Genomic DNA, 12468 nt, shown 5'->3' on the forward strand with positions numbered 1-12468 from the left:
CATACCAGGTGCAAGAAGGGGAGGAACTGGAAATCCAGTGAGTTTTCTGTCATCTTGTTCCAGCCACCAGCAGTTGACTGTTTCAGCCATGCAGTTACATGGCTTGATCTTGAAACACTGTTGTCTTCTGGGTCATTACGCTCTTATTTTTTTCTCCAAATCTCACTACCTACCCATCTTAGTCTCCTTTTCTGTTTCTTCTACCCCTGCTAAAAATAATTGGAACCCTCAGCACTTGGTCCTGAGCCTCTCTCCCTGTGGCTTAAGTAACATCTTTATAATGTTGATTCCTAAATTCCATATCCTTCCCAGTCCTCTCCTGAGCTCCCACCAGATGGAAATGCCTGAGTACCTGCTGAACATCTCCCACTGAGTGTGTAGCACATGCCACTAATCTGTTTTGTATGGGACTCTCAACTCTCACTGATTTGTTTTTGAGAATTATTTATTCAAGGGGCCAGCACTGTGGTATAGCAGGTAAAGCCACCACCTGTGACGCCAGCATCCATTTGGTTGCCTGAGTCCCAGGTGCTCCACTTCTGATTTAGCTCCCTGTTAATGCATATGGGAAAGCAGTGGAGGATGGCCCATGTACTTGGATCCCTGCACTGTGTGGGAGACCTGGAAGCAGCTCCTGGCTTCAGACTGGTCCAGCTCCAGCCTTTGAGACCATTTGGAGAGTGAGTCAGCAGATGGAAGACCTTAATCTCTCTCTCTCTCACTCTCTATGTAACTCTGCCTTTCAAATAAATTATTTAATTTAAAAAAGATTTATTTATTTAAAAGAGTTCTGAGAGAGAGATCTTCCATGTGCTGGTTCACACCCCAGTTGGCTACAACAACCTGAGCGGGGCCAGGCTGAAGCTAGGAGCCTGGAACTCCATCCAAGTCTCCCACATGGGTACAAGGGCCCAAACACTAAGACCATCTTCTGCTGCTTTCCCAGGCACATTAGCAGGGAGCTGGATCAGAAGTGTGCAGCTGGGCCAGTGCCGCGGCTCAATAGGCTAATCCTCCACCTAGCGGCGCCGGCACACCGGGTTCTAGTCCCGGTCGGGGCGCCGGATTCTGTCCTGTTTGCCCCTCTTCCAGGCCAGCTCTCTGCTGTGGCCAGGGAGTGCAGTGGAGGATGGCCCAAGTGCTTGGGCCCTGCACCCCATGGGAGACCAGGAGAAGCACCTGGCTCCTGCCATCGGATCAGTGCGGTGCGCTGGCTGCAGCGCGCCGGCCGCGGCGGCCATTGGAGGGTGAACCAACGGCAAAAGGAAGACCTTTCTCTCTGTCTCTCTCTCTCACTGTCCACTCTGCCTGTCAAAAAAAAAAAAAAAAAGTGTGCAGCTAAAACTATATCTGGTGCTCATGGCATGTTGGCCTTACAAGCAGGGGCTTACACTGCTGTACCAGAGTACAGGCCCCAGAACTCTAACTTTTCGCTGCAGAACTCAAACCTTGTCTTCCCTAATCCTCTCCATCTCATGACACCACCAATATATATCCAGTTCCTCAAGACACAGCAAACATCTTTGAATCCTCTTTTTTCCTTTGCCATCCTCAGTCCTCCTCATAACCTAGCACATCTCTTGTACTTTTATGTAATAAGTGAAGTAAATACCCCTTTCTCTTCTCATCACCTAAACCTCCACAGCCTCCCATTGGTCTCCCTGCTTCAGGTCGTGTTCTCCTCTCCAGTGTTCTTCCTAAAGCAACAAAGCTAATCTCAAAATGTAAATAATCACATCATTCCCTTGTTTAAAGCCTTTCAATGACTTTCTGGAATAAAATCTTATGTATGTTGGTGGATGGAAAAAGAAAAGTGAAAAAGAGTACAGCAGCCCCCGTTTAGCTGTTTTTTGGCTGTCCAAGGTTTCCCTTACCTGGGGTGAACCCCAGTCCTAAACACACATGGTGGGGATGCGAGCTGATTAGCTCAGTGCTCCATCACAGTGCCTCTGTCATTTCCCTCACTTCATCTCAACATGTAGGCATTTGTATCAGCTCCCATCACTACTAGAAGTCAGTGAGTATGGTACAATATGATATTTTAAGACAGATAATGTTCCTATAACTTATTGTAGTCTGTTGCTATAGGTCTGTTTTACTATTGTTCATCTCTTACAGTGCCCAATCTGTAAATTAAAGTTTATCGTACTATGTATGTGTGATATGATGATACATAGTTTTTGGGTTTCATCCACAGTTCCTGGCTCATAACTCCTTCTCCAAGGCAGGACAAAGAAAGTGGAATTTCTCTTCCCCAAGGCATGTCATAGAAACCAATCTTTCCCTGCCTTTCTATCTTGGAAATGGCCACAAAGCAATGCTCTGAAACTACCTTATTTAATGGTTGTTCAGAAAACCCCTGTTTCAGAAGAAATCCTGCCCAGCTGGCGCCGCAGCTCAATAGGCTAATCCTCTGCCTTCAGTGCCAGCACCCCGGGTTCTAGTCCTGGTCCAGGTGCTGGATTCTGTCCCGGTTGCTCCTCTTCCAGTCCTGCTCTCTGCTGTGGCCCAGGAGTGCAGTGGAGGATGGCCCAGGTCCTTGGGCCCTGCACCCGCATGGGAAACCAGGAGGAAGCACCTGGCTCCTGGCTTTGGATCAGCATGGTGTGCCAGCCGCAGCAGCCATTGGGGGGTGAACCACCAGAAAAGGAAGACCTTTCTCTCTGTCTCTCTCTCACTGTCCACTCTGCCTGTCAAAAGAAGAAGAAGAGGAGGAAGAGGAAGAGGAGGAGGAAGAGGAAGAAGAGGAGGAGGAAGAGGAAGAAGGAAAGAGGAAAAAGGGGAAGGGGAAGAAAAAATCCTGCCCCATACCCAGGAGAAAGAAAGGCTGCTTAGAGAGGCCAGGAAGTGTCTGAGCAGATAAGCCCTGCTGGGTTTGTGCATTTAGTCTGTTAGCCATGCCCTCTTTGTCCAATCGCATTTCTACATAGTTGTTCATGCTTCAAACCAACACGTGCAGTGAAGTCTCCACAAAAACCTAAAAGACCAGGGCTGCATGAGTTATAGACAGCTGAACATATGAAGGCTTGCAAGAACTGGTTCACTTGCTTTGAAGATGGCACAGCCAGCCTCCCTGAAGATAGAAGCTTCTGTACTCAAGACACTCACAGATCTCACCCTATGTATTTCTTCATCTGGCTGCTTATATGTAGCCTTTATATATTTTTATTTATTTATTTATTTATTGAGACAGAGAGAGGGAGAGATAGAAAAGTCATCTATCCACTGGTTTACTCCGCAAATGGCCACAATGGCCAGAGCTGAGCCAATCCAAGCCAGGAGCCAGGAGCTTCTTCTGGGTCTCCCACATGGGTGCAGGGGCCCAAGCACTTGGGCTATCTTCTACTGCTTTCCCAGGCCATAGCAGAGAGCATGATTGAAAGAGGAGCAGGTAAAACATGAACTGGGGCCCATATGGGATGCTGACGCTGTAGGCCTACTATGCAACAGTGCCAGCCCCTGTATTTAGCCTTCAAATTATCCTTGAACTGTGGTGTTTCCTTGAGTTCTGGAAGCCACTTCAGCAAATTAATTTATTAATCAATAAATTACCCCTGAAGAAGGGGTAGTAGGAATCCGATCTGTAGCCAGTAAGTGAGAGGTTCTGGAGACACATTCTTGCAACTAGCTAGGACTGAAGTGGAGACAGTCTTTTGGGATTGAGCCCTTCGCCTGTAAGATCTGATACTGCTTCCAGGTAAATAGTGTTGTGCTTACTTTCTGGTGGGGAGAAATCTCCATACATTTTGGAATCAAAACTGATCAATGTTGTGGGTACATAGAAGAAGCTGAATCTGAATTTGTTTGTTCTACTCAGCATGTATAAGAAAAAACATTGATTTTTTGGGGGTTCAGTGCTATCTATAATTTCAGACATTCTCTGGGGTCTTTTTTTTTTTCTTAATACCATTTATTGCTAAAAGGAACCAGAGCTCCTTGGAGAGGAACTTAAAAGGTGAGTCTAGCACATCCTTGTCATGTCAGAAAGCAAAGACCTTAAAGATTAATAAGGTCATTTCAAAAGGACATTGAACTTGACTTAAAGGGGCTCCCACTAGCCACATTTACGATAATTTGAGTATCAAAAAGAATAATGATGCTAATAGAATAAAAAGTCACTGTTTTGAAAATCCTCTCTTTCGGGGCTGGCATTGTGGCCTAATGGGTTAAACTGTTCCCTGCAATGCCAGCATCCCATATGGGCACTAATTGAAGACCCCGATGCTCTACTTTTGATCCAGCTCCCTGCTAATGCACCTCGGAAAGCAGCAGAAGATGGCCCAAGTGCTTGGGCCCTTACACGCACATGGGAGACCCCAGAAGAATTTCCTGGTCCCTAACTTCATCCTGGCGCAGTCCCAGCTGTTGCAGCCATTTGGATAGTGAATCAGCAGATGGAAGATCTCTTTCTCTGTCTCTCCCTCTGTCTCTGTAACTCTGCCTTTCAAACAAATAAAAACTCTTTAAAAAAAAATTCCTCTCTTTGTAATATTAAAATGAGGGGTCACAGGGAGAGAAAGGGAATAAAAATGAAAACCCTTTCTTTGTGAGAGTGCCACTTAATAAAGCAAAAGAAATAATAAATAGAAAATCCCATAATTCATAATATAAAGATTGATACAAGTAAGCTGATGAATTCTAAAATCAATGAAAGAAACGTGCTAAACCACTGGCTGAAAGGTTGTTGAAGATAAGACTTTAATGCAACCTTCAAGAATCACCCCAGATTGTTTCTTAATTGTAAAAAGAAAAGATAATTTACAATGAAGAGATCATTAAACATATCTTAACCAAGTGAGGATACTTGGCATTACCATTAATAAGAGAGCGTGTCATCTGATACCACGTGTGCCAGGAAGATTTGACATGAACCTAATCAGGAGAAGATAATCAGGGGGTCAGAGTGACCTAAAATGTAGAACATTTTATGAGACAAATGTCTCACGCTCTTCAAAAATGTCAGTTCTTGACAGAAAAACAAAAACAAGGTGAAGGGTTGCTTTAATCAAGAGACACAAACTAAATTAGATTTGTGTGCTTGATTGGTTTTTAGGGTTTTTTTTTTTTGGTTTTTTTTTTTTTTTTTAGTTTTATTTATTTGACAGGGTTATAGGTAGTGAGAGAGAGAAACAGAGAAAGGTTCAATCCCCAAATGGCCGCCACAGCCAGCGCTGTGCCAATCTGAAGCCAGGAGCCAGGTGCTTCCTCCTGGTCTCCCATGCGGGTACAGGGGCCCAAGCACTTGGGCCATCCTCCACTGCCCTCCCAGGCCACAGCAGAGAGCTGGACTGGAAGAGGAGCTGCCGAGACTGGAACCCGGCGCCCATATGAGATGCTGTCGCCACAGGTGGGAGGATTAACCAGGTGATCCATGGTGCTGGCCCTGGCTTTTTGATGCTTTTTAAAAACATTTCATGGACAACAGGGGAAATTTAAATATGGACTACATAATAGATGGTTCTGAATCAGTGTTAAATTTTCAGTATGTGGTGCCAGCGTTGTAACACAGCAGGTTAAGCCACCATCCCACGTGCCATATGGGTGCAGGTTCAAGTCCCGGCTGCTCCACTTCCAATCCACCACCTTGCTAATGTGCTCAAGAAATCAGCGGAAGATGGCCAAGTCATTCTAGGCTCCTGGCTTCAGTCTGGCCCAGCTCTGAGGGGTGCCACTTGGGGGGTGATCCAGCAGGTGGAAGATCTCTCTGTCTCTCCTCCCTCTCTGTTAACTCTGCCTTTCAAACAAATAAATAAACCTTTTTTAAAAAAATTATCAGTAAGTGATGAATTTGTGATAATGCAGAAAAATGTCTAATACTGGGTAGTTATTTCTCAAGTGTTTAGCAACAAAGCATCACAGTGTCTGCGATTTACTTTCAAAAGATTTGGCAAGGGGCCAGCATTGTGGCACAGTTGGTTAAACCGTGCTGGTTCAAATTCCAACTGCTCTGCTTCTGATCCAGCTCCCTGTTAATGCACCTGAGAAAGCAGCGGAAGATGATATTACAGGCTCCTGGCTTTGGCCTGGCCCAGCCCTGTCACAAAAATCTGGGACGTGAACCAGCAGATGGAAGCTCGCTCTGTGTGTTTCCAACTCTCTCTGTAATTCTGCCTTTGAAACAAATAAACAAATCTTAAAAAAAAAAAAAAAAAGATGTGACAAAATGTTAATTGCTAGATCTAGGTAAAAGGTATCATGGTGTACATGTGCCACTCTTTGACCTTTTTTAAATAACTGAGATTTTTCTAATGAAAAAGGAATTAAATTCAAATCTTTATCCTTGCCTGATAGGCCATACAAAATCAGATGCCAGCCCAGCCACCCCACCTTGCTCTGGATACCTCAAACACCAGGTTCTAGGGCCAGGCCTTGTGGTGCAGTGGGTTAAGTTGCTGCTTATAATGCTGACATCTCATATTGAACTGCTGGTTTTAAGTCCTGGATGCTATGCTTTAAGCCCAGCTCCTTGCTAATGTACCTGGGAAGGGGAAGGCAGTGGAAGGTGGCCCACATGCTTGGACCCCTGCCACCCATGTGGGAGTCCCAGATGGAGTTCTTGGCTCCTGGCTTCAGCCTGGCCCTGACCTAACTATTGCAGCCATTTGGGGAGCAAAACAGCAGATGGAAGATAGCTGCCTCTCCCCCTCTCTCTGTCCTGCTCTGCTTTTCAACAAAAATAAACTTTTTTTTTAGATTTTAAACAAAAACAGCAGGTTCTTTCTAACATATGTGAACCTTTGTGTGGGTTGTTCTCTCTACCTGAATTTTCTCCTCTCCCTTCATCATATGACTGACTTCTCTTCCTTTAGATCTCATCTAAAATCATACCTTCTCAAGTGGGTTGCCTTTTTTATTTGCAGGTTTATTTCCATTTTCATACTTATTACAACTATTGATTATTATATGTTTATGTGTTGTTGTTATTCCCCTACCTGCTAAAATGCAAATTCTGTCAGCACAAGAACTGTTTTTCTCTTGGTCCCTGATGTATTTTCAATAACTATGTAAGTAGAGAACAAGTAAACAAATATTGGACAATGCATGCAGGCATATATGGCTGTGGTAGAGACCGTGAAGAGGAGCAGTAATGATTGGGGCAAGAGCAGACCTTCTAAGCCTTAGTCAGCCAAATTACCAATTTGGATTTGGAGAAATACTACCGCACTGTTTTAAGCATGAGCAAAGTGTGATCCATTCCATCTCTGTCTTTTGAAAAGGTTAATCTCCTGGAGAAGAAAACAACCAAGGAGGATGCTGTTGAATCAGTTACGAGACCATTACAGCCATCCCAACCAGAGACGGCAGTGTAAACTTGGGAGATGACAGAGCAGATGCAGAAAAGAGGCTGGATTTCAAAGGTATTTGTCCTACATTTTCTGTATCAGCACCAGCCACTAGATTTTCCCTTGCAGATTCAGAATTGACTGGGAAGTAATTGAGATTTGTCCCCATATCAAAGAATTCTGTCTATACCCTTGCAGGAAACATTAGTATAAATGAAAAAGTTACATCAAGCTGATTTCCTGTGATGTACACAGGTTCTACAGGTAATACAAGCATACCTTGGAGGTATTGCAAGTTGGGTTCTATACCACCACAATAAAGCTAATACCACAGAGAGCAAGTTACACAAATTTTTTGATTTCTCAGTGGATAAAAAGTTACAATTATACTGCACTGTAGTCTGAAGAGTGGAATAGCATTATGGCTAAAAAAAATGGAGTACATATCTTAATTTTAAAATGTTTTATTGCTAAAAAGAAAAAAATATGAATGATTATCTATCCTTCGTCAAGTAATAATTTTTGTAAGTGGAAAGTTTTGCCTCAGAGTTGATGGTTGCTTGGTGAGCAGGGTGGTGGTTGCAGAAGGTTGGGGTGGCTGTGGCAATTTCTTAAAATAAGACAGTAGTGAGGGGCAGGAATTCAGCATAGCAGTTAAGACACATGTATCCTACATCGAAGTACTTGGTTCCAGTCCCAGCTGCAGCTCCTGACGGCAACTTCCTGCTAATGCAGACCCTCAGAGGCTGCGGTAATGGCTCCAGTAACTGGGTTCCTGCTACCCTTGAGGGAGAGCTGGATTGCATTCATAACCCCTGGCATCCAGATTTCAGCCTTGGCCCACCCCCAGCCATTGTGGGCATTTGGAGAGTGAAATAGTAGAAAGCAGCTCACTTGCACACTCGTTTGCCCTCTCTCACTCTCTCACTATCTCTCCCTCTGCCTTACTGCCTCCAAATAAATAAATTTAAAACAACAACGATTGACTCCTTTTTACAAAACATTTCTCATGGCACACAACGCTATTTGGTAGCATCTTATCCACAATAGAACTTCTTCAAAATTGGTGTCCTCTCTAGCTCTGCCACTGCTTTATCAACTAAATATATAATGACAACTTTGTTGTCATCTCATCAGTTTCACAGCTTCTTCACCAGAAGCAGATTCCATTTCAAGACACCACTTTCTTTGCTCGTTCGTAAGAAGTACCTCCTCATTACATTAAAGTTTTTTTTTTTTTTTTTTTTTTGACAGGTAGCGTTACAGATAGTGAGAGAGAAAGAGACAGAGAGAAAGGTCTTGCTTCCATTGGTTCACTTTCCAAATGGCCTCAACGGCCAGAGCTACACCAATCCGAAGCCAGGAGCCAGGTGCTTCTTCCTGGTCTCCCATGCGGGTGCAGGGCCCAAGCACCTGCGCCATCCTCTACTGCTATCCCAGGCCATAACAGAGAGCTGGACTGGAAGACGAGCAAGCAGGACTAGAACTGGCACCTATATAGGATGCTGGCGCCACAGGTGGAGGATTAACCTAGTGTGCCACGGTGCTGGCCCCAACATTAAAGTTTTATCATGAGATTGTAGCAATTCTGACATATCTTCAGGCTTCCCTTCTAATTCTAGTTCTCTTGTGTTCACCACATTTGCAGTTATTTTGCCCCTCTTGAACCCCTCAAAGACATCTATGAGAGTTGTGATCAACTTCTTCCAAACCACTGTTAATGTTGCTATCCCACAAATTATGAATATTCTTTGTGGATGTAGAATGGTGAATTTTTATAGAAGGTTTTCAATTTACATTGCCCAGATCCATCAAAGACTCACTGCATATGGTAGCTATAGCATTAGAAAATGTATTTCTTAGATAATAACACTTAAAAGTCAAAATTACTCTTTGATCTTTGGGTTGCAGAATGCATGTTGTGTTATCAGCCAATAAAACAACATGAATCTCATTGTACCTCATCAAACACTTGAGTGACCAGGTGCATAGTCAGTGAGTAGTAATATTTTGAAGTGAATCTTTTTTTTTTTTTTCTGGGGTGTAGATCTCTTTAGTGGGCTTAAAATATTCAGTAAACCATATTTTAGACAGATATGCTGTCATCCAGGCTTTGTTGTTTCATATATAGAGCTGAGGGGGAGTAGTTTTAGTATTGTTCCTGAGAACCCTAGAATTTTCCAAATGGTAGATAAACATTGGCTTTTACTTAAAGTCACCATTAAAGTTGGCTGTGTTAGCCCTTAACAACAGAGCTAATCTGTTCTTTGAAGCTTTGCGTATGTGTGTGTATGTGTGTATGCGTGTGTTTTATTTATAAAAAGAGAACAAATTTTATTTATTACTATATACAGGGGATTTTTTAAAGATTTATTTATTTTATTTATTTGAAAGAGTTACAGAGAGGCAGAGGCAGAGAGAGAGAGAAAGAGAGAGAGAGAGAGAAGTCTTCAATCCACTGGTTCACTCCCCAAAGGCCACAACAGCCGGAGCTGGGCCAATCCAAAGCAGGAGCCAAGAGCTGCTTCTGGGTCTCCCACGTGGGTGCAGGGGCCCAAGGACATGGGCATATTCTAGTGTTTACCCAGGTTATATCAGAGAGCTGGATGGGAAGTGAAGCAGCCGGGACTGGAACCGACGCCCACATGGGATGCCGGCACTGCAGGCAACGGCTTTACCCACTATGCCATACCACAGCACCAGCCCCTAATATATAGTTTTAAGAGCATAATGATATTTCCCATCCTGCCCTCTCTCCCTCTCTCACTACTTCATTCTTACTCTCCCATCTTCTTTCTTATTTTTCTTTTAATTTTTACAGTGACTTACTTTGAATTTTCTTTATAATCACAAGCTTAACCCTCCACCAAGTAAAGAATTCAGCAAATAGTCTTTTTTTTTAAAGATTTATTTATTTATTTGAAAGTCAAAGTTACACAGAGAGAGAAGGAGAGGCAGAGAGAGAGAGAAGTCTTCCATCCACTGGTTCACTCCCCAGTTGGCCGCAACAGCCAGAGCTGTACTGATCCAAAGCCAGCAGTCAGGAGTTTCTTCTGGGTCTCTCATGTGGATGCAGGGGCCCAAGGACTTGGGCCATCTTCTACTGGTTTCCCAGGCCATAGCTGAGAGCTGGATCGAAAGTGGAGCAGCCGGACTCAAACCGGTGCCCATATGGGATGCCGGCACAGCAGGTGGCAGCTTACCCGCTACGCCACAGTGCCAGCCCCATGCAAGTAGTCTTTGAAGCTTCGAACTAGGCATTCATTTCTCCCTTCTATGATAGTTCTGGCTGGTATATTCAAATATAAGGCTATTTCAACTCCATTGAAAATCTGGTGTTTAGAAGCACCACCTGCATCGATTACCTTACCTAGATCTTTTGAGTAACTTGCTGCAGCTTCTGCACGTGGCGCTTCACTGTGCACTTGCATGTTATAGAAATGATTTATTTCCTTAAACCTCATAAACCGACCTCTGCTAGTTTCAGACTTTTCTTTTGCAGCTTCCTCCACTCTGTCATTCTTCATAGAACTGAAGAGTTAGGACCTTGCTTTTAATTAGGCTTTTGCTTAAGAGAATGTTCTGAATGTTTTGATCTTCTATCCAGACCACTAAAACTATCAGGAATAAGGCTGTTTTGCTTTTTTTTTTTTTTTTCTGTTCCTATGTTCGAAGAAACCTATGACTGTTTCTTTTACTTGAACACATAGACAGCATTGTAGGTTATTAATTAGCTAATTTCATTATTGTTTTGTGTCAGGAGTAGGGAGTTCTGAGGAGAGAGAGAAAGGGAAACAGCCCATCAAGGGAGTAGACATTTATTGACTAAGTTTACATCCATATGAGCAAGGTTCGTGGAACCCCAGAACAATTACAGTAGGAACAGCAAAAATTACTGATCACAGAGCAACCATAACAGATAAAAGCAATGATAGAAAAGTTTTAAACATTGTGAGAATACCAAAATGTGACATGAATTGAGCTCGTGCAGTTAGAAAAATGGTTTATTTGGGCTGGCACCGTGGCTCACTTGGCTAATCCTCCGCCTTCGGTGCCAGAATCCCATATGGGCACCAGGTTCTAATCCCGGTTGCTCCTCTTCCAGTCCAGCTCTCTGCTGTGGCTTGGGAGTGCAGTGGAGGATGGCCCAAGTGCTTGGGCCCTGCACCTGCATGGAAGACCAGGAGAAGCACCTGGCTCCTGGCTTCAGATCAGCGTAGCTCCAGCCGTAGCAGCCATTTGGGGGGTGAACCAACGGAAGGAAGACCTTTCTGTCTCTCCCTCTCACTGTCTGTAACTCTATCTGTCAAATAAATAAATAAATAAGATCTTTTTAAAAAAATGGTTTATTTGATACAGGGTTGCAACAAACCTGCCACGTGTAAAAGCAGAGTATCTATGAAGTACAGTATTACAACACTGAATGAAATGACATACCTATAATAGCTAACTTTACATCTGCCAAATACTCTCCTAAGAGTTACTAATTCTAACAGTAACTCTAGAATGATATGTGTTCTTGTTATTTCCATTTAACAGGGGAGGAAATTGAGGCGTGGAGCTATTAATTGTAAAGGTATCTGCTACATAGAAATGTTAACAAGATTAATCAGGTAATTTTGTAAAGTATTTATAAAAGTACCTGCACATGTTAAATAAGGACTTGCTTAACTCCATTTAATTAGTCAGTGGTGAAATTGGAATTTAAATCTGGGTTGTCTGGCTCCACAATCTTTAAAATTAACCAGTGCATTCTACTGCTTCTCAAAGTTTGGATCCAGCATCCCTGGAATTCTATTAGGAGAAGACTGAGTGCTGAACATGTGCTGCAAAGTCATCTCCAAATGCAAGGCTAAAGCAGTTTTTTTTTTTTTTTCATTCCAAAGCAGTTTGGTTTGTTTTTCATTCCAAAGCAGTTTGTTTTTCATTCCAAAAATTGGGTATGTATTGGTTACAAAAGTTTGAATAATAAAGTCAGCAAAAATTTTTGAAGCAGCCTCTGTGTTGCAGAAGTCTCTACACTTTAGAAGCCTTCAGTCGAAAGCCAGCTTTTTCAAGCCGTTCTCAAGCTGAAGTTTCAAGAGAGAATTAATCCTTAATGCCTTAAGGCACCCACTCTGTAGTGTATTAACTTCTCTGAGCTCTGCATCTGGACTGCTACCACTCTGTACCATACTGAGAAAAT

The 12468-nt window shown here is 43.2% G+C and overlaps 1 protein-coding gene across 8 annotated transcripts in view; it reads left to right on the forward strand.

The window, feature by feature from the left end:
• LOC100344091 (jerky protein) overlaps positions 1–12468 on the forward strand; it is a 71857-nt gene that overhangs the window by 1896 nt on the left and 57493 nt on the right. For 7 of the 8 annotated variants that reach the window (XR_016222155.1, XR_016222158.1, XR_016222156.1 and 4 more), the window contains exon 2: positions 7218–7358. The gene's annotated coding sequence lies outside the window, so the exon portion shown is untranslated. Of the gene's footprint in view, positions 1–7217; positions 7359–11822; positions 11897–12468 lie in introns of all 8 variants that reach the window. The other variant, XM_070057634.2, reaches the window with a different exon arrangement.

This window comes from Oryctolagus cuniculus, chromosome 15 (genome assembly GCF_051225735.1).
Source record: "Oryctolagus cuniculus isolate XC-2025 breed Fujian yellow rabbit chromosome 15, ASM5122573v1, whole genome shotgun sequence".
Classification (NCBI taxonomy): domain Eukaryota; kingdom Metazoa; phylum Chordata; class Mammalia; order Lagomorpha; family Leporidae; genus Oryctolagus; species Oryctolagus cuniculus.